General features: G+C 45.6%; 1 protein-coding gene and 1 long non-coding RNA gene across 11 annotated transcripts in view; one reads left to right on the top strand and one right to left on the bottom strand.

Moving 5' to 3' along the window:
* Positions 1–4,633: 4,633 nt before the first annotated feature.
* On the bottom strand, positions 4,634–22,025 carry LOC115084410. The gene is made up of 3 exons (XR_003854551.1): positions 21,902–22,025; positions 9,414–9,446; positions 4,634–4,873 (listed from the first exon to the last, which is right to left on the bottom strand). It is a non-coding gene; the product is annotated as an uncharacterized LOC115084410 (long non-coding RNA).
* Positions 21,248–22,859, top strand: part of TBC1D5 (TBC1 domain family member 5) — a 1,653,915-nt gene continuing 1,652,303 nt past the window's right edge. For all 10 annotated transcript variants that reach the window (XM_029589267.1, XM_029589269.1, XM_029589266.1 and 7 more), the window contains exon 1: positions 21,248–21,478. The gene's annotated coding sequence lies outside the window, so the exon portion shown is untranslated. The remainder of the gene's footprint in view (positions 21,479–22,859) is intronic.

Here is a 22,859-nt window from a genome sequence, read left to right as displayed (position 1 = left end):
ATCCTCCTACACTGCAGTGGGCCAAACCAATGGATCATGTCCAGGTCTTAGAGGTGGAGATCAATCACATGGGCTGAGGGAACCTTGTCTCCTAATCAATCTGGTGCTCCACCACCTACATCCGCAATGGAGGACATGTCCCCTACAATCACCGGACTCTGACATAAACAAGGTAATTATTCTCCAGCTTCACCTTTCTCCCTCTCCTCCCCCCTCCACCCCTTCCTCCCCCTCTTTCATCTTGCCACTCTCCCACCCCGTTAATGTACATAATTCCCCTGGTTAGTCTCTCCCTGTTACAATATTTGTTTACTGTACAAACCCTGTTTCTATATTATCCCACCTATGTGTTATTTGTAAAGCCTGTTGCTGCATTATTGTTACATGTAAACCGAGGTGATGTTCCGAACGTGCCACGGTATATAAAAACACATAAATAAATAAATAAAATAAATAAATATTGCTGTCCAGGAAGGTGCACCGGTTCAGAGGGGAAAATCCGCACCTTTCCCTTGTGCTTTGGAGGCATTATTGGCAGGAAAAACAAAATTGAAGAGAAACTGGTAGGTACAGTAATGCTCACATTTCTTGTTCTCCAGTGATGGGATTTTCCAATGTGGACAACTATATAAAACTAGAAACAAACAGATAGAACCAACACATTTTTTTAAAAGCTATTGATGAGAGTCCTAGGACAAAAGATAATTCTTACTGTTAGGGACTTTAAGAGAGTATGATAACTCATGTCCTAGGACATCTGTCTTGGGAACCTCATAACCAATTCGGTTTCAGGATATCCACAATGGAATATGCATGAGATAAATTTCCATACTTTGGAAAGCTAATATATGTTCATTTGTCTCATGCAAATACATTGTTGATATACTCAAAAATAAAATGTTTGTGGGTCCAGGACAAGTTTGGGAAGCTCTAGTGTAAACAAAGAGCTCCCTTCCCTCAAGCAGAGCTGTGCAGCTCAGCTTAGGGAGGAAGTCACAAGACAGCAAGGTTTAAATCACCCCCCTCCAAATAAGGAAGAAGAAAGAAAAAGAAACAAAGGGTAAAAGGAACACTGTGGCCAGATTTGGCTATTTCAAGCCCACTAGGGCTAGATCCGTTGTGTGGGAAAAACAATTTTCTGTGGGTTGGGCAACTGGATACCTGAGTTACTATAGCAACCTGTGCAATTTTCTTTGTCTGAGGAAGTGTTATAATTAGTGAGGTTTGGGTGGACCCTTGGACACTGTGGCAGCTGACCATGCCCATGGGGGGAAGTCCCGTGAGGGGCCACAGGTCAGGCTCAGCTTAGGACACACAAACACAGAGATTGATCTTTTATTAGACAATGTGATGAAGCCACCAGAGGTGGCAGTAGTGAGCAGTAGAGTAGCTCGGCTGGGCTAGTGTCCCTCAGGCGCTGGAACAGCGACTCCTCCGGTAGCAGTGCTGTAGTGGAAAGAACTGAGAATAAAGGGGCGGATTTTCAGAGCCCTGCTCGCGTAAATCCGCCCAAAACCGGGCAGATTTACGCGAGCAGGGCCCTGCGCGCCGGGAAGCCTATTTTACATAGGCCTCCCGGCGCGCGCAGAGCCCCGGGACTTGCGTAAGTCCCGGGGTTCTCGGAGGGGGGCGTGTCGGGGGGCGGGCCCGGTCATCGCGGCGTTTCGGGGGCGTGTCGGCAGCGTTTTGGGAGCGGGTACGGGGCGTGGCTACAGCCCGGGGGCGTGGCCGCGCCCTCCGTACCCGCCCCCAGGTCGCGGCCCGGCGCGCAGGAGGCCCGCTGGCGCGCGGGGATTTACGCCTCCCTCTGGGAGGCGTAAATCCCCCGACAAAGGTAAGGGGGGGGTTTAGACAGGGCCGGGCGGGTGGGTTAGGTAGGGGAAGGGAGGGGAAGGTGAGGGGAGGGCAAAGGAAAGTTCCCTCCGAGGCCGCTCCCGTTCCCTCCAAGGCCGCTCCGATTTCGGAGCGGCCTTGGAGGGAATGGGGTAGGCTGCGCGGCTCGGCGCGCGCCGGCTATACAAAATTCATAGCCTTGCGCGCGCCGATCCAGGATTTTAGTGGATACGCACGGCTCCGCGCGTATCTACTAAAATCCAGCGTACTTTTGTTTGCGCCTGGAGCGCAAACAAAAGTAGGCTATTCGCGCGCCTTTGAAAATCCGCCCCAAAGAGTACAGTGGAATATGCACAATGCCCCAGTATGGAGAACCCCAGGATAGGGAGAGCAGGCCCTCGAGAAGCGAGTACCTGATCCCTGAGAGCCTTGAAGGTAATGAACTCACACAGCGGTTCCACGTAGGAGACGGCACTAGGGCTGGAATGGAGGCAGGCCCTCGAGGAGCGAGTACCTGGTTCCAGGGAACAGCTCTGAGGTGAAGATGGTAGTACTCACTGGTGTTGAAGATAGCGAATCCTTCCAGGCAGAAGAGAAGGTAGGAGCAGGCAGCGAGTCAGGGAACATGGGCCCTCGAGGAATGAGTACCGGTTTCCTGATAGCGACCTGAAAAGCAAGTGAGGCCCCCGAGGAGCGGGTACCCCGTTAGCATTAAGAGTCCAATGGAAGATTGGAGAGGCAGAGTAGCTGGGTACGGAGATCGAATCCCATCCGTAAGATACCCCTTGCTAACTCAAAGGCTAGCAAACATCGTAGGCTTTAAATATCCGGGCAGCGTGACGACATCACAGGGGGACGCCCCTGAGGTTCGCGCCAAGTAGGAAATAAGAGTGAGGTCCGCGCGGCACGCGCGCCCTAAGGTACCAGCAGAGCATGGCGGGAGGCAGCGCCCAAGCCTGTCCGGGGATGCCAGAGAGGAAGGCAGGCAGACACCGTGGCAGCCAGACGTCCATCCATAGCGAGAGAAGGTGCAAAGAAAGAAAGGTAGTTGGAGTGAAGCTGTCGGGAAGGGACGGTTGCAACAGGAAGTCACTTCAGCATGCACCTTCTGATAGCAGTCGCAAAATAATGACTCGTTGGGCAGCAGCCAATCATAGGTGACAGAAATAATACAACAGCAGAAAGCAACTATTGCTCTGCCTCAGAGAAGTGCGTGCAGAACTGGCTTGACCGCAGTCTGCAATCAGAAGAAAATGCATCCGGTCACATAGGTGAGAGCTCATAGAATCTGCATCCATATGTTTCTGCATGCTGCACCATGCTTATAAAGCAATTTATCTTAACAATTAGTTTTGTTTTTTTCTTTATATTTATTGAAATTTTTCAAAATAATAGAGATTCACTTTGCACAAAGAAACAAAGGTGTACAATAAGTATAAATGAAACAAAGTAACATATAAAAAAAAGGATAACACTTCTTAAGGGCACAAAATATAAGAAGTGGGGGGGGGGGGGAGATAAGAGGAGAAAAAGAAATAATCAACTATAAACAGCAATTAACATGAGTTTCCCTGCTGCTGTTAAAATATCAGGTCTGTACTTGTTCCAGCTGGTTCATATAAGGCCCAATAAACTGCCATGAATCTAAAAAACAGAGTTGTTCGGGAAGAAAAAAATAAAGCAATCTGCCCTATATTTTACCACGCATTTGCAAGGATACCGCAGGAGGAAGCAGGCTCCAAGAGCAGTCACTTCCTGGAGTAGGGCCAAGAATCTTTTCCTTCTCTCCTGGGTATTCCTTGCCAAATCAGGGAAACCTCTAATAATATGACCATCTTTTTGAAGTAACAACATAGTCTGAGGTAGATTTTAAAAGCCATGCGTGCACAAAAACAGCCACATACGCATGTAAGTGGGCTGCATGGGAGCTATGCAAATTTTAAATAGCCGGGAAGGGTGCACACACATTGATGTACACACACCCGGAAAAGGGACAGGGCATGGACGGTCCAGGTGTGGAGCCAGCACTGACACGCTTAGCCTTTAATTTGCCTCTCTCCCTCTCCCTCCCACCCCCGATTTTCACCAGACTCCTGCGCCTAACAAGGAGCTGTAGCAAAGTGGCGCACATAAGATATGTGTATAAAGCTGCAGACATGCAGGCGTGAAGAGTATTTTATGAGATGGGCATGCGCACGGCCCTTTTAAAATCTACCCGTACATAACAAAAGGTCCTGCTCATAAATAAAGGAGACCATTAAAGTTGCCCTTTCACTAACTTCTTGAACAGAACTTTGCAACATAGCTGATAGATTAGCAAAATATATAGAGGGTTGAGAACCCCTTTTCTGTCTATTAGCAAGGCGAGAAGGCAGAAAAAAACGTATTAAATACAGGAACCTTATGTGAGAACCTGCAAGATATATCAATCAAATATTTCCTCAGAATTACCCCAAGATGTTCGCCTACTAAACAAGGAAAATTTAAGAGTTTTAAATTCAAATGTCAAGTTATTTTTGATGAATTCTGCCCTTCTTGACAGAGACTCCCATTCTTTAACCATGTCAGCATTAACTGACCACAAGCATGTAACATCTTCCTTACGAGCCTTAATCTCTCCCAGATGGTTTTGGTAGTGTCTAAATGTATTCCAAGAAAGTGACTCCATTCTAGAGGAAATAGTGTCCACTTTAGAGAAACAAGCAGCAAAAGAAGTGGCAAAATTGGCCATCAAGTCCCAGATGGCATCCAAATTTACTATTGCTGGTTTCTTTGGCAGGACGAAAGGCCAAATGGCAATCAGTTCCGTCATATCAAGGGACAGCGTCAGTGTTACAGGGGTGGGTGATTCAAAAGCACTCACCAACCAAGGCTCCCACATCCGGAACAGAGCTGGAGAAAGCTAAATCAGAGCTCTCGCCTGCAGCGGATATCACAGTTTCAGAACCTTCTCCCTCGAAGACTCCCTCTGACATAGACACCCCAGCAGGCAAGCAATAGCATCATCATCTGGCCCTGACGTCTTCATGGCAGGTGAGCTCTAAAGAACCAGCAGTAGACAACCATTCAAGGGGCTGAGCGACACCTTTTTCCTGGGCAAAGACGCTGCTCCTCCACTGGAATCACTAATGGGGATCTCCACAGCCCCTAACACAACAAGAGACATGAACTCTGATTTGAAATGCTGCCCGGGTGGGATTGAGGTTTCAGAGGGAAACACTCTAACCCTCCCTTTCCTTTTTGGAAGCATTATTGCAGGTAACAAAGAAATTCTGAGAAATGTGGAAGAGCAGCTGACGTTCGTGGCATCCTCATCCTTCCATCTTGACTCCCAAGTAGTTTTTTTTTTTTCAAGTTGCTCTTTTGCATGTATGACCTTTAAATTTTCTTGCAAGCAGCACCATAAATATAACCCACTCCAGGAAAGAAAGGGAGGGTGCTTTGTCCCAACCCACAGCTCCTATTCAAGCTATCTTGTCTTGTGTGGATTTGGGGGCTTTTTTTGGATACAATTTTAACTCCTAAAGCCTGATATTTAATGCTCAATTTTTTAACCTACATTTTTTGGAAGCATAAAAGCCATCTTGGCGGTGTTATTCAGGATAAGGAGGATTCTGTTATTCAGATGTAGAGTTGACACCCCATTGATTTCCATCATATTTTCCCTGTCTAGAACTTGAGAATTGTCCTTGTTGTAATTTCTGTGCCTTGCAATTTTACTTTACTGTTATTATTTTGTTACTTTATTTCTTTCTTTTCATCCTCTTCCAGTTTCATTATTTTGTATATTACCTTGGCAATATATGAAAAATTGTCATTCCAATAAAGTGATCTGAATCTGCTTGCTGCCTGTGGTACTGCTTGTAAGAAAACAGAGCAGCCAGTCTGTACAGACCAGTTTGTCTCCCCATCCATCTGAATCTGCTTTCACTGCTGAACTCTTCCTACTATTTTGACCTCAAACTGGAAGCTGCTGAAATCCCCATTTCACCCTGCTGGCTCTCAGCCAGAGAGACTTGAAGACCATCACAGGAGGTATGAGGCAAGACTAGGGAAAGAGACTTTTTTTTACCTGGTGATGACTGAGGATTAGGCTCCTTGGGGAGTGGGAACAGCGAGGGTAGCACTGTGAGATAGAGGGGGAAGAAAGAGCATTGGGGGAGAAAGAAGATGTTGAGCATCATAAGAAGGGGGAAAGACATGGATTTACCCAAGGGAAGTATTGCCTCACAAATCGGCTTCATTTTTTGGAAGGGATTAATAAACATATGGATAAAGGTAGATGTAGTGAACCGGTAGATGTAGTGAATTTGGATTTTCAGAAGGTGTTTGACAAAGTCCCTCATGAGAGGCTTCTAAGAAAATGAAAATGTAATGGGATAGCAGGCGATGTCTTTCGTGGATTACAAACTGGTAGAGATGTGAATCGGAACCGGAATCGGTTCGGATTCCGGTTCCGATTCACATGTGGGTTTTTTTCAATCGGGCCCGATCGCGGTTTTGTTTATCGGCTGCACCTGAGCCGATAAACAAAAAACCCACCCCACTTTCCGCTCTCTCCTTTTGCCCAAGTCTGGCTTGCTACATGATCATGCTATCCTCAGTATCTTACTGTGTGGCTTGCAGAACTGAGATTGAATATTTTTGCTGTTTAGCTACATACAATCATTTTTGGGGAAAAAAATTAAACGTTGAGATATTCACACAATTTTTTATTTCAGATTTGGGAACCAGAAAATGGATAAATGGTTGCAATATGGAAAGCAGTATAGAAAAGAGTGGGAGGCAAATCCAGAGCTAAGTAAATGGATTGCCCTGTTCCAACTGATGAGACAAAGGCCTGTTGTAAATATTGTTCAGTGGAAATCTGTGAGTATCATCACAATTTAAAAATGCATGCAGTGACAAACAAGCATCAAGCAAATTTTATGCCTTCTGCAGGATTGATAATGTCTTTTGATGTTGCTGCTATCCAATCAAGTGCCATATCTAATGACCAGAAATGCCGGGCATTAAGAATTGCAACTTACATTGCTGCTAAAACATCTATAAATTCAGTAGATTAGCTGGGGGAAATTCTTCAAGAGAACATTGAATCATTTAAAATGTATTGTACATAATGCACAGCAATTATTAACTTCACTTTAGGACCACACTTGCTTGATGATTTGGCACAACTCTATATTCTCTACTGATTGACAACTACATAGTTTGCAATGTGAAGAGGTAGACACACAAAATACTAAATCTGAGTTTGTCTTTTGACAGCTTGATGTTTTGCTGGATCTGATATCAGTACCTGAAGCCTTTGAAGAGATTTAAATGACAGCTTCCAGGATGTTGTAAGAAGATCTTTTGAATTGATGTTGAGGTTGGACAACCCAATGCAGGGCATTCTTCTATTGAGGTAAGAACCCCCACAGGCAGAGATTTTTCTGAATCAGCAGCTGCTGTCCAAAGATGGATTTAGGATTTTGGCACCCCTAGGCACAGTTGGTGCTATCGTCCCCTGTCACTCTCCTCTCCCCCTGAGGTTGACCAACAGGGAACAGAAGATCTAAGATACAATCCCCTAGTTTTCTGTGACAGCTCAAAGTAGATTCTAAGGCAAAAATTAAAACATTTCCATCTTTTATATTACATTATAAAAATAAATTAGTTTTACAGTATATATATATATTAGTATAGTGAGTTAGAATAATTTATTTTATTTTTATTGGTGAAGAAAAGTAATTGCAAGTATCAATACAGGGAGGAGACCTCTGGGAGAGTAAAGGAGGATCAGGAATGGGAAGAGGAGTGTAAAAAGGAAATACGATGAGGATGGGAGATATGGAAGATTAGGAAACTGGGATTGGAGGAGAAAAGAAAGAAAGAGGCAGGTTCTTGGATTGAGGAAGAGGAGGAAGAAATATGAAGGGTTGGGGAGTGGGGAGAAAGGAGAGGTAGGAAGGGAGATTCCAGTATTTGGAGCATAGAATCCAAGATCAAGGGAGGAAGGATTTGAATTGCAGTGGGTTGGAAGAGAGGAGGGAGGTGTCTTTACCATGCTCCGATCCTGCTCTCTCTTACATCCCCTTTCTAATATTCTACCCAATATGACATACACTTGTCACCAAACCCTTCTCTCACACACACACACGAACACTCTCCCTATCCTTGTTCCTCTCTCTCTCACACAGAGACATACACTCCCTAGGTGATTCTCTTTTCATCCCCCAGCCTTTCTTCCCACCCTCCAATTATTTCTACTCAGCCCCTTCTAATCTCCTGAAGATGATCCCTCTTTGCTCTGTCTGCTGCAGGCCAACTCCCCCTCCTTTTCTGTTCCCTGAACACTGCCTGGGAGGGGAGGAACTGGAGTAGGAAGCAGAGACCTGTTCTCTGCTGAGTAAATTTAGCACAGCTGGAAGGCTGCAAATCTTCTATCAGCCATCTGACCCCCAGGTTTTTGTTGCTCTATGCACAGGCCTAGCATGCCTATTGACAAATCCAGGCATGATGCCTTGGGGGTTTTCGGTTCATGAACTTTAAGTTGGAGATTTGTGGGGACTGATTTCTCATTGTGCCATGTATTTTGAGCAAACTGAAATGCCTATATTTACCTTATGACTAATTTTATTTGCATAAAAAATGACAACATTGTAGTTTGCAATGTGTTGAGGTGGGCACACAAAATACAAATATCAGTTTGTCTTTTGACAGCTTGATGTTTTAATCAGATCTGATGTTAGTACCTGAAGCCTGATCTTTTGAACTGGTGGCAAGGGTGGAGGGCCCAATGTAGAGCATTCTTCTAGTGACATAAGTACCCCTGAGGCAGGGATTTTCCTGAAACAACACCTGCTGTTAAGGTTTTTGGTCCATGAACTTTATTAAGTTGGAGATTTGTGGAATTGATTTCTCACTGTGCAATGTATTTTGAGCAAACTGAATTGCCTATATTTACCAATGACTAATTTTATTTGCATTATCAAAATATTCTAAAAAAAGGACTTGGTGTTCTTTTGCAAAGTGGATGAATGATTAAGAGGTCCATGCTTTCTCTGCCTTTGTGCAAGAGGTAGAACACTTCCCCGGTTTGCTGACACCCAATTTGAACTGATTAATTTATGTTATCGCCGCTAACACCTGCCACTTTGACTGTCTTGCTTTTGAGTTATTTTTGAATTTGACAGCTATTGTGGGCTTTTTGTTTTGTGTTCCATAAAAAACACTCACAGGAATAATTATCACTACCCACTTCATAAATGTAAACTTAAATCACATATATACATTATATAGAAAAAAAATCACTTATGACTTTATTGAAGTATGTACACCGACTCATCAGTTTAGTCTTCATATAAAATAAATTGACGCCTTAATCAAAATATCTTATCATGTGACTATAAATAATTTAAATATAAATGTGCTTTTCTCCCTGGTATTATTGTAAACAGCTCCTGACAAAGGAGCCCTTATTTCGCTATAGAAAGACTTTGTCAGGGGAATATTTAGAACAGCAACTTACTACAAAGCACAATGTAATAACTTATCTTATCACCTCCACATGTAAATAAAATGCCCATTGCACTTACCACACACGTTATAAGACTTGCTTCATTATATTTCTAAAAACAACAAAAATAAAGTTTTAATGATTTCCAAACCACTATTAACAGCCCCTACATTTCACCATCATTACTATTCCTTAAACAGTCACCCAAGTCAAACATACTTGAATGTTATTCTGATCGTAACTTCAAACCTCCATTCAAACTATGCACTAAAAGACACCCAATAACTAAGTAACCATATAACACATAAAAGTGAACTCATATCACAACTATAATAATTTATTTACTAAGTTTTGGCACAAGCACAATTACTGACCGTTCCAATTAGAGGTGCACATATCAACTGAGCATCATATTTAAGAAAAGACCAATCAAACTTATGTGATAGGTCCCAACCAATAAAGGCTGAATACTGATTTAAATACCCACTACTGTTGCAAACGCGCCCAGCGCGCCCTGAGGAAGGACGCGGAGGCGCGATCACCTGCTCCTGAGAGTGAGTAAGCCCCTGGCCCACAGAGCGACTCAGGGAGGAGCCCCAAAACATGCCCTGAGGGAGGTGAGCAAGTACAGGCATGGGCGGAGCAAGTACACAGGAGCTGGGACGAGGTAGGGTCAGCCCCCGCTGAGCCAACATGCAGCAGTGAGGTCAGACAGAGGCAGAGGGCTGGAAACGAAGAGACAAGGAACTGGAAAAGAAGACTCTGGATTCTAGGAAGCATGAAAGAGTCAGATTACATAGAGGAGACGAAAACTCCTGGAACTTGGGCGAGATGAGACTCTGGAGACTTGGACAAGATGAGACTCTTTGGAACTTGGAAGAGATGAGACTCTTGGAACGTGGAAGAAGCGAGACTCTTTGGATCTTGGAAGGCACTGTCCCTCAGGGCACCCTACACAGCCCAATGTGGACTGGTCACGGACCACCCTGACCCGCTGCTCGCCCTACACAACCTGTGAGGCAAGTTGCGGACCATGCAGAGAGTGGAACATGCACAGGACGGAGAAAGGATCCGGACAGCGCTTGAGAGAGGCCCAGCCAGAAGGGGACTCCAGTCACCCGAAGACAGACACCGAATGAGATGGATCTACTCCCACGAAGGACGGCTGGAGTCGAAGTCCGGTGGATGGCAAGGTTGCTTGCGGATTCTTCAGGATTGGGAAAGGAACGAAGGACATCGGTACACAAAAGAATGGTACTTTTGGATGCAAGGATATCAGGACATCTAGACATATGAATGAATGGACATTTAGACGAGTGGACATCTGGACATCAGGATGAGAGCACATCTGGACATCTGGATGAGTGGACGTCTGGACATCTGGAACATGTAGACACAGACGATAAACTCTAGGGCTTCAGGAAAGGAAAGCCGAAGACTGGAACATACCACAAAGAAGGTCCGATGAGGGACGAGACCCGGAACATCAGATGGAGACATCGAGAACAAGAAGAACATGGAACATGAAGTCATCTGGTCAGGAGCAGCTAGATGTAACACGATGGAACTCTGGAATCTGGTGGAACTCCAGGAATGAGTTGGAACTCTGGAAGAACTCCTGGAATAACTCCATTCGAAGGTCCTGAGGAACTGAAGCAGGGCCTTTATATAGGGCTAGTCCAGGAAGTGCTCTGAGGACGTCATCTGGTGGGATCAAGGAGTACTTCCTGCTGCTGGCCCTTTAAAAGAGAGGAAGAGGTGCGCACCCGTGCCTAGAGGAACCCCCGGAAGATGGAAAGGAAGAGCTGAGGCCTGCAGCGGCATCCTGCCGCAAGGAGAGAGAGGGCAGGCCGGAGGCGGCTTCCTGCCGCGAAGAGGAGCCACACTGGGGACAGAATCTAGCCCCAAAGAGGAGGGGAAGATGGCGGCGGCTCTGTGCCGCTGAAGGGAATCCCAGTGGGTCCTCCCCGCTGGAGGCGGAGTCAGAAGCGTGGCTCCCATCCGCGAAGAGTGGAGTCAGCAGCCTTCATCAGCCCGATGGTGGTGTCGGGCCGTGGCAGCAGCCCGGAGCGGTAGGACCACAAAGATGAAGAGACGTCGGCGGCAGCTCCAAGGCCGCATGGAGGGAGGTCCCGGGAGTGGTGACAGTGGTGGTAAGTAGAGGGCCTGTCCGCGGGATGGGGTCCGCGGACAGGATCATAACAACTACTTGTTGATTATCTTTGAAAAATGTGAGAATTTAACAAATATAAAGATAGTGGCCAGCACACAACCAACAAATGTCTCTCTATATGAAGGTTCTATAATAAAAATGAATTCCATTCTATTTCATTATTCAATCCAACAGGACTTTGGGACTGCCCTGTAAAAATATAGTGTTGTTCCCAATGAGGCAAAGCACAAGAAATATCTTCCCATGTTGAAGTACAATCTGACAGATGATTAAAAAAAACCCTTCTATTCCTCTAATATATGATTAACAAAAATCCAATGTTAAAAAAATCAAGCTTCTCTACTGTAACATGCATATGCAACTTTTATATTCCATAATCATTTTTTGATGGCAGCCCGCGTGAAGAAGAGGAACATGAAGAGAAGAGGAGGAGTTGGGCAGATAACATAAAAGAGATCCCCTGAAATATTCAGCTAGGATTGACCCAAGAGCAAGAGAGAGACGAAAACCGACAGAAAGAGTGACCTTCACTCCCTTACCACCAGTCAAAAGCCCATGGCTGGGGCTTGCTGGGGGGCTGATTGGGATCTGGGCGCTCGCTGTTGGTGAGAACGGCCCCTGGAACTGGTGTGTGGTGTACGAGTCCGGGAGGCTGGGGGATAATATTTCCTCTGCTGGTAAAAGGGCTTCTGGGAACCTGGCCTGGAGGATTTCCTGGCCGAGGATGGGCCTTCAGAGGCACAAGCGGACAGCTGTTGAAGGGTATCTCGATGGTCCTTCAATTGCGCTACCGTATCCCGGACCTTATCCCCAAAGAGGTTTTCACCTTGCAGGGGAGGTCGGCTAGTATATACTGGACCTCTGGCTGGAGGTCAGAGGCCTGGAGCCATGCCATTCTCCAGGCGCTGATGCCCACTGCTGCTAATTGGGCTGCTGTCTTGAAAACATTGTAAGTGGAACTCATTTCATGCTTTCCCGCTTCAAGACCCAGCAGGGTAATGGCTGAGAGGGCCTCTTGCTGCTGTTGAGACAGGCCTTCAGCAAAGTCCTGGACCTTTTTCCAGAGATTGTGGTTATATTAGGTCATATAAAGCTGGTAGGCTGTGATGCGGGTCAACAGTATAATGCCTTGGAAGACTTTCTTGCCCAGGGCATCGAGCTCCCTGTGCTCAGGACCCAGAGGGGCAAAGGCATGGGTATGGGAGCGCCAGACCTTTTTCAAGGCGGACTCCATGAGCACTGACTGGTGGGGGAGATGCCGCTTTTCAAACCACACGGCCTGCTGCATCAAGTAAGTGGTGTTGGCCTTCCTATTGACAGGGGAAATGGAAATGCGGTGCTCCCACATGCAGAGGAGGACCTTAAAAATATCATGGATAGGAACTGCCATGATCTCCTTAGGAGCGTCGATGAAGTGGAGCTCTTCCAGCATCTTGTGTCACGCATCCTCCTCCGTAAGTAGCTGAAAGGTAATGGCTTCAGCCATGGCCCTGAGAAACCCCACAAAGGACATGTCGTTGGGGGGCGATGGGTGCCGTTCCTCTGGTGGACAGAGGGGGTCCCACAGGACAAGTCCATGCAGTCATTACCCCAAGGGTCATAAGGCCCTTCTTCCTCACAAGGACAAGTATGACATGGGCGAGGTCCGTGAGGGTATCAACCCTGGGCTCCAATGGCTTTGGCGGCTTCGAGGGCACTGCAGGCATCGATGGGCCCGGAGGCTGTGGTAGGCTGAAAGGACCTGGCATGGGCTTGGGGAACTGTGGTCTGGGAAACACGGTACCGGCTGTATCTTTCTCCTCATCAGACCCGGTGGGGGGTATTGGTGGCTGCTGGGTAACCGAAGGTTCCTCGGGCATTGGCTGAATCTGCAGGGCACCCAGGAGGACGTCCAGACACTCCAGCAGGGTTGCTAGCATAGAGGGTGGAGGCTCGGGAACCAGTATAGGGGCTGGTGGCACCGGCAGCTCAATGCTCTGGAGAGCCTTAAGCACCGCGGACTGCACCCTGCGGTCCAACTCCTCCTGAAAGTCCAGAGTGGCCAGGACTGATGGAGGGGGACAAGGTGTCACTGGCTCTTCCTCGGGTCTCTGAGGAGGCACGGTGCCCAGCACCGGTGTCTATGGGGTTGCCTAAGACTACTGGGGGCATCGGAGGATGGGGCCTCTGATGGCCGGTGTTGCTTTGATGGCAGCCCAGCGGCCACCGGTACCGCTCCAGAACCGGAGTTGTGCGTCAGCAACAACCGGTGGTGATGCCCGTGGAACCTCTTTCCGTGCTCAGCCCGGTCTTTCCCCAGTGCTGAGAAAGCAAAAGATCCCGATGTCCAGGAGATCAGTGAGAGGCTAGAGGAACAGCCAGAGGGCCCCCTGTGACCTCTCGGCGTCGATGGAACAGATGCAAGAGTAGATGGAGCAGACTTTGGGGCCCCGAAAAGTTTCTCCATCTTATCAAGGCGTGCCCGATGCCCTTTGGGGGTCATCTGATCACTCAGACGGCATCCATGGACATCATGCGAGGCCCCCAGGCAGAGGATGCAAGCCTCATGCGAATCTGTGATAGACATGGTCCGCGGGCACTGACGAAAACCGGTCAGTGCCATGAAAATACCCAGCGTGTGGGGCAAGAGTCAGGAATCGACCGCAAACTTGGAAAAACCAATAGGAAAAAACCCTACCACATTGAGGATGCACCAACAGCGAAGGGGTGCCCGACGAAAAGATACACAGGAACCCAAATTTAATTGAGAAAAAACAAGAAAAATGGAGAGCTCCATGACTGCGAGGCAACTGCACCGTGGAAAAGAAGAGACTGAAGGGGGACCTTGCATGGACATGGGGATAGCTGAATGCTGGGCATGCTTGGTGTGCTGGTCAAAGCTTCTAGAAACTTTGACAAAAGTTTTCCGTGCTGGGCTCCATCAGATGATGTCACCCACGTGAGGACTACCATTCTGTTTGTCCTAGGAGAAACCATCTTCCAATTAAGCCCATCAAACTCTTTCAGGGTGGGCACAGCATGCAAGAAGAGCTTGTACCAGCTATCTGCCTGTGAGACTTAGGCTGTGACTGCTGACTCCCACCTCTCTAAATGTCACTGTGTGGGGCCTGAAGGAGTTTAAATGTGGCATGCAGCAGACGCCCCTGGGGACAGCATGCAAGAAGGGCTTGTTCCAGCTACCTGCCTGTGAGACCTAGGCTGTGACTGCTGACTCCTGCCTCTCTGTCATCATCTTGTGGGGCCTGGAGGAATTTAAATGTGACATGCTCCAATCCTTGAGCAGGATTTGAGCCTTCTCCAAATATTCACGTCATCTGTTGTTCAATGGGTAAGAAGAGGAAAGGTAACATTAGGATATTCCCATCTGAGTACTCTGCTATCCCTCCTACTACTCAGAGGATGTTAATTTTTGTTATTAGTCACCATCGGGTTTGCCAGAATTAGGGGTGGTTGGCCCTATTCTTTATAAGGACTCGGTCTCTCTCAACCGCAATAGTCCTATACCACCGCAGCCTAGAGATATTATTGAGTTGGGATCCGGGGTTAGTATGGAGAGGTTTGTAATAGTTTTACCCTTTTCACTCTCTGATGGGAGATCTCCTGCTGTATTAGATGTGGTTTCATTTACTCCAGTGTGTCATCTTTACTGCTGAAAAACCTGATGTGATAACTATGGATGGCTTGTTGTCAGTGATAGCAAGCCTGGAGAGATCTTTCATCAAAGATAGACTCTATGTTGGAAAATTTAGATAATCTTAATGTCCAGGTCAATGTTAATTCTCAACATATAAAAGATCAGGGTGAACAGCTGTCTATCATTAAAGGGAAATGTTCTGAATTGCACAATACTAGTGTCTCTCTAATTAAAGATCAACAATCACCGAGTAGGAAAATTGAAAATTTAGGCAACTTTGTTAAAAGGTTTAATATGAGATTTTTTTTAACTTTCCAAACTGCCCATTGAGTCCTCCTATGGAGATGCTCAGGAGATTCTACCTGGATTTCCTGAAAGTCCCCAAGGAGGTTATTCCATTGGTCTCCAAAGTTTATTATTTACCAGAGACTAAAGTTACTTCCTCTAATTCAGATGTAGGGAATATTAGTTCTGATTCTATGGATTGAACTGATTATTTAGAAGACTTTTCTTTTGAAATTAAGAGAAGGGCTACATTATTAGTTGAATTTTCTAGGGAAAATGATAAGCAATGGACTTTAAAGATTTGTATTTCATATTAAAGATGTTGTAACAAGATGCCCGAATGGGAGGTAGGCAGACCTGCACCTTACTAAACACACACACACACACACACACTATGATACAAGATATGAGATATACAGTAATGAAAATATAGCTTTATTTACAGCACACATACTTCATTTCCCGTGACTATAATACATACCAAATCAGCATCCTGCCACTCATCAGGTCAGGGAACCCCAGTGCGACTGAAAAATAGCATCAGGTCTGGGAACCCCCAGTGCGACCGAAAAACAGGAGCACACAGCTAATCAGCATCCTGCCACTCATCAGGTCGGGGAACCCCGGTGCGACCGAAAAACAGGAGCTCACAGCTTCAATGGGAAAGATCCTGCGTCACTCGTCACTACACAGGTGAGGCTCCAAGTTCCCACCGGAGGACCCTGAACTTTTATAGGGCTTTGTAACAAGTGTGCGTGCGTAGATGAGCCAGCACCTGGGTCTGGGAGCCTTTCTGTAGGGCTGCTGGCCAGGCATCCTCATCCTTTGAATCAGGTCCCAGGCACAGACAAGCTACTCTCCCCCACAACCACTTGTGTAAACCCTGCTGATACAGCTTTTTGCTTAAAAAAACAAGTCCCCAGCTTAAAAAGTGACAGGATAGCATAAGGTTTGTTCTGAGAGCATTTTTTTAACCCATCGTATTACAGATGTACAGTTCTATGGTAAAAAGATTTCACTATTGCTGATGTAGTTAGAGAAAGCCAAATTTGCAGAAACCTTTTCTTGATGAAAAAGCACAGAGTATGGGCTTTCGGAGTATGGGCTTACTTAGGTTTCCTTCCAGATGTATTATCAAGCTAAAAGGAGTTACCTATTTTTTTTTTAATCCATACAGCTTGAAGGCTTTTTACAAAATAAGAGTACTCCAGGAGATGTGTATGCTCTACCATTTGAGCAGGCTTTCAGTATATATATTTAACAGATAGTTCTTAGTAGGTCTCAATTCTCTCAGTAATAACAAAAAGCCAGTGAGACAGTGGTATTATGTTTTATTTGCTCTGTTGTTTGGTTGTTTAGTTTTGATTTATGATGTATTTGTGTTAATCTATGAATGAGCCTTTGTAAATTGCTTAGAAATGTTGATATGCGACATATAAATTTATACATAAATAACAGAGAATTGATAAAGCTTTGAAGAGGGCATATTCATTTTTTTCTTCCTATTTCCTTGGAAGTATTTTTCTTTATATTTCTCCCCCAATAATGCAGATTTAAAAGTGATGTAACTTCTATTTTGGTATTTGCTTATGTGATTATTTCCTCATCACTAACAAAAAAATCCCCAAAAAACTCTTCCAGTGTTACTCTCCCCCACCCATTCTGGGTGAGCAAATAAGGGTTCCCAGGATGCTTGTGGTTCCACATTTATCTCAATAAGCCTATCTACTGTGGATTCTGGGTACATGGAATACTTAGCCTTCTCATGGCACTGTTGCCAACAGGGTTTGGATGTCATGGTATTCTTCAAATAATTCTGAGCTTCCCTAAGGAGAGATCTCTTGAAAGGACTCTTCTTCAAGTATTGAAATGGTTGATCCAGCATTAATCTGGACTCAAAGAGGCTCAAAATCTGAGAAATTGTGTCCCAGGACAACAGGATACGAGAGCAATGGAAGTATCCCTATCTCAAGGCTGACCTGCCTAGCAAGTGTTATCAGTGAGAACTGAGTGGTAGGGTACTACTTTTGGTCTCCATAATTGCAAACTAAAGTCACATGAGGTTCATAGTCAATCTGAATGTGTTTAACTAGTTCCTTCCAAATTGATCATTCTTCCACTGCTGGAACTGACTAGGGCCTGTGTCGGAATTTAATTCAGCTAAACTGAAACCACAAAAGTACTATAGTAAGTCCAGGTTGTGGAGTACCCTCAAAGTTACAACCAATGATAAAGGGGATGGAACAGCTCCCCTATGAGGAAAGGCTGAAGAGGTTAGGGCTTTTCAGCTTGGAGAAGAGACGGCTGAGGGGGGATATAATAGAGGTCTTTAAGATCATGAGAGGTCTTGAACGAGTAGATGTGACTCGGTTATTTACACTTTTGAATGATAGAAAGACTAGGGGGCATTCCATGAAGTTAGCAAGTAGCACATTTAAGACTAATCAGAGAAAATTCTTTTTCACTCAATGCACAATAAAGCTCTGGAATTTGTTGCCAGAAGTGCAGTTAGTGTAGCTGGGTTCAAAAAAGGTTTGGATAAGTTCTTGGAGGAGAAGTCCATTCACGGCTATTAATCAAGTTTACTTAGGGAATAGCCACTACTATTAATTGCATCAGTAGCATGGGATCTTCTTAGTGTTTGGATAATTGCCAGGTTCTTGTGGCCTGGTTTGGCCTCTGTTGGAAACAGGATGCTGGGCTTGATGGATCCTTGATCTGGCCCAGCATGGCAATTTCTTATGTTCTTATACATAGCATCTGCCAGGAATACAGTGGCCACTGCAGCTGCACTGTTTCAGTGTTCTCTGGCTGCTCATGCCACATATCCTTCGCAAATAGATGTCTGTAAGGCAATGGAATTTGTCAAAAAAGCCTGTTTTAAAATGGATTCTATTTTCTGAACAGTCTTAACTATTGTTGATTCTTCATCATTGTAGGCGCATTCAACTTTCTTCTGGGAACCCCAGGAGACCCATACTCTAAAGTGCCCTCTGACCAGAAGCCCTCCTTGGATTCTTGGGGAGGGGTAAGAAGAAAATGAAGGAGCTCAGGAGCCTCCCCTACATGTTTGAGTAAAGGACCTTTTACAGTTATTGGGGGAGGGGGGGGGGAGGGAGGAGACGGGAAGGGGGCAGCTGCTTCTTGGCTTTTGCATGGCACAAAATGCTTCATGCATCATCGCTACAAATTCTGGGCAAAACATTTCCTGCCAGGACCCTGCTGGGATAGGCTGCAATTCTACTGGGGCTTTTCTTCCCATGCTGAGAGTTTTGGGTCTTGGTCTTCCCTCTGCCCCCATATCCATGGGAGAGAGCAAGGGATCCTGCCCCACTGGGGGCAATGAGCTTCCTTCCCCCAATGGTGGTTGAGCCAGTTCCAGCACTGAATCATGTATGGATTGATATTTCCTAGCTGGAGGAGGAGGGAAGTCTTCTTGTGACTCCCAGTCAAGACCACCCTCACAGATTGGGCAAAAGGAACCTGCCATGCTGATGACTTGCTTTGTTCCACATCCTGTGCACCTTTTGCCTCTGAGCACGATACTTAGGAGGTTTGTAGGCTAGCAAGATGCACTCCCTACAGCAGCATTTAGTGATTCCCAAGGTGGCACCTGCCTGCTGCTGCAGCTGTGCTGTACACATTTCTTGTGGTGTTAGTACTGCAGCGTGCTATGGTTCCTTCCTTTTTTCTTTGTAAACATCAGTATGCATGTCAATCTTGCACCAATACCAGGGGGTGGAGAGAAACACAGTGAGTCAGCTCAAGAGTTTTGTACCTCCCCCCTAGAGCCTGCTGTAATTTTGCTAACCTTTGAGTTGAGCAATATCCTTCATTGCTTGCACAACCAGGGCAGGCAAGGCTCCAAGAAAGGCAGGAAAGAAAGGAGAGGTTTTGAGGACCCTTTTTTTTTTTTTTTAGTATCCCCTTCTTGGTTTGCCTAGGTAACCCTTTCCCTGGGTTATCCACAGTCACCTAAGTGTTCTAGGATCACACACACAGGGGGATTCTACCAGGAAAACCTGGGAGAAAGCTTCCACTGGGAAAATCATTCATGAGAGATTGTTGTCCCAGGACCAAAGGAGACTACCAGGCCAGGGTTGCACCTGGCTCTGGGACTTTGAAGAGAAGTCCTCACATGTCGGCAGTTGTAGGAGACAAGAGGCTACTCCCAACTGCCTAAGGCCACACCTCCCCTATAGCTAAGGATGTCATAAAAGAGGTGTGCCCTCTGTCTCCATCAACTGAGGGGAGGAGAAATCCCTTGTGTAAGGACTGGTCTACCAGGAAGATAAAGAAATCATATATACTTTTTTAGAGGGGAGATGAGTCATATGGAGACATGCAAATATTTCTAAATTAGAAATAAGCATGAGATTCAAGTACTTTTCAATGAACATGATGTGCTAAAACAAGAAGTCAAGTCTGAGACTAATACAGTGGCTTCTTTGATTCCTTTGGCACACAGTGCACAGACAGGGAGTATCAGAATTTCCCTAACCCATGGAATTCCAGAGAGAAAGTTAGTCACACCCCACTGGGAACAGAGAAGACTCCTTTCATCCCCCAGTCGAAAGAACCTACACCCTAGGTAGGGAGGTTGGAGAGCTTGCCCTGGTTCCTGCTCAAAAAAAACTTATAAATTAGTTTACAGCCCCATGGGAGTGCAGTCTGCACCCAGGGATGGGGTTACACATATGTAAGTCCTTTTAAAATTACCTTATTGTGTAGGGAAATGGTGGTTGGGAGGGGGGAGAGGTAAAGAGAAACGTCTGAGTGAAGAGGTGGGGTGAGCTAACAAGCAAGAGGACTAGAAGCATCCATATCCAGGAGGGGCCAGTGGTTTCCATCCATACTTGCCAGTGCCTGTTTACCACTATAAGTGGACCAGAGTTCTATGCAAACTGAGCCAGCATCCTCAGAACTGAAGGAGAGGCTCAGCCTAGAAAATTCAAAGTACATAACTTTTGCAGAATATTGACAATCACAACTGGGAGATGCAGGCTTAGCCTAGGTCTTACTATGTGTTCAGAATAAGTTTGTTGGACCCTTCCTGCCTGTATTGTTTGTTACCAGCTGCCAAACCCATGGATTTAGGAGCAGGAAAGAGAAAAGGACTACAATCCCCACCCCCGCCCAAAAAAATTATGCAGTATTGGCCATTATCTCATTTAAAACATTTTTTTTTCACAAAAAACCCGAGTTCTCGGAACAAGGCGTGAATATGTACATTTTCAAAAGACTAATTAAAAGAAACTATTGCGCTTGCTTGCAGTCTGCTCTTGTGTGATACCACACACCTAGAACTTTGTGGGTTTTTGTTTTTTTTCGGAAGAAGGTATCATACTGCGTATAAACACTGGAACTGGATTTAAAATTATGGCTCCTATAGGCCGAGGAGTGGGCTGGGGAGTTTCACCTCTTGAAATTAAAGAGGCGCGGGGAGAAACCCAGTTTGCGGGCACCTTCGGAATTTTGTGCCCTCGGCGGGTGCTTATGCTGCCTATGCTTAAATCCGGCCTTGATAAACACTTTGCTTCAGAAGCAAGTTAAAAGAGGAGAGTGCTCTGTTGCTGTTCCATATGGTCTGTTAAACCTGGTCTTTCGTTTTAATAAAAATTTTACAAATTAAAAAAAAAAAAAAGAGGAGAGTGCTGTAGAAAGAATTACGAGGCAAAATGAACGGCACAGCGGCAACCTTCCAGACCCACCCCTTGCAGTTCCTCAGTGCTGAGAGAGAGAGTGCCAGACGTCAACAGCCAGCCCCGCCCCTAGGGCCGCAGGTCAGCGGAAAAGCCCTTCGCTTTGCTTTCAGCTTCCGCGAGTGCGAACTCGCCCACGAGCGCGTGCCGGTGCATGCGTATGTGCGCGCGCACGTCCGCCCTTGGTTTCGGTTGCGCTTCGGCTTCTCCCGGCGCGTGAGCACATCACGTGCCTGCATGTGCCCCTGCTCTCTTTCGGGTCCGGCCGGCGGGGCCTGTAGCGGAAGAGGGAGTAAGGGATTCTCAGACACAGAGAGCGCGCGCGCGTGCGAGGAGCCTCCGCACTTCAGGTAATAACAATTATCATTAAACAAAACGCAAAGTCCAGGCAACCTTAGCGATTTCGATTTTCAGAAGCGCCTCATTCAGTCAGAAGTACCGACCTAGCACTTTACCCCTCACCAAATAGATGCACCATGTAATCCCCCCCCCCCCGTAACTGCTGGTGAGGCCTGCGGCCGTCGCGGCGCTTTTGCTTGGCCGAAGGTTCAGCTGGAGGATGCTTTGGCTGGGAGCGAGCGGCGTTGTCTGTGCACCTGGCTCTGGGCAATAGGGTCCGGGTCGGGAAGCTGTCAGGAAGTGCGCTCTCCTAATCATACGCAAAGAGCTTTCCTGGCTTCATCCTTTAGGAAGCTTCCCCCCGCCGCCTCCTCCTCCTCCTCCTCCTCTCTGCTCTTGCTGGCAGTTGATTGCATCAAGTTTTCGGTCCTTACCTGCAAGATGAGGCAAATCATGTTTCCAGAAGTTTTGTCGCCGTTCGCCTGATGTCTCTGAATTATTGCAATGCCGCTTTCAAATGAGTACGTTCTTCCGGACTCAGTAATTGCAAGTGATTATAATTACTGATTATACTGATTATAAGTGATTTGTTGTTTGGTTTTTTTTTTTCTTTTTTTGAAAGGGTGATATCCGTACGGTTTTTATACTTGGCGGGTTTTTTTTTTTTTAGTTGAATTTCGCATCACGTGAGTTTTGTGGCTGAATCAAAAGAAAAAAAAAACCTTTTCACCTGGGACATCTATTTGCCACCATTCAGAAAACAGTTATCAAATGCTTGTCACACCTTTCTGAATCTAGAATTTCAGAGGCTTATGGGTTGTAGCCATTAAACCTTTCTTTCCTGTGTAACTTACTCGAATATGGTTCCTATTAGTGTTGTTTGCCAAGGTCTTTGACCGATGTTAAACTAAGTTTATTATTTATTATCTTAGATTCTGAATACTTTGACAAATGTAATATTAACAGAAGTTGTAGAGCAAAGAAGAAACTTGTGATTTCGAATGCTTATGTTTTACAACATTGGTAGGTTATTCTTATATCACAGTCTAAAATTAATATTTTGTGCTATACATGTTGCTTCAATGTAATATAAATTGTGGTGTGTACATTTTATCTTATTTTATATTTCAGTTCACAAGTGCTTTCACATCACCTTCTGACTTGTTATCTACCATTAGTGCTCCAGATTAAACATTGGGCAGTTACACTGTATATAGTGTAAGAATGTTTGTGAATTTTGTATTGTTATGATTTATAAGATATTGACAAATATTGTAAACCATTATGATGATTATATCCAAATAGTAGTATATAAAAATTTTTAAAATAAAATAATAGGGTAGCATTTATAAAGCTTATATTTGTATTTATTACTAGCTGTACTTGGCCACG

This window comes from Rhinatrema bivittatum, chromosome 2 (assembly GCF_901001135.1).
Source record: "Rhinatrema bivittatum chromosome 2, aRhiBiv1.1, whole genome shotgun sequence".
NCBI lineage: Eukaryota > Metazoa > Chordata > Amphibia > Gymnophiona > Rhinatrematidae > Rhinatrema > Rhinatrema bivittatum.
Note: the sequence above shows the minus strand (reverse complement) of the source record. Positions and strands in the feature narration are given on the sequence as shown.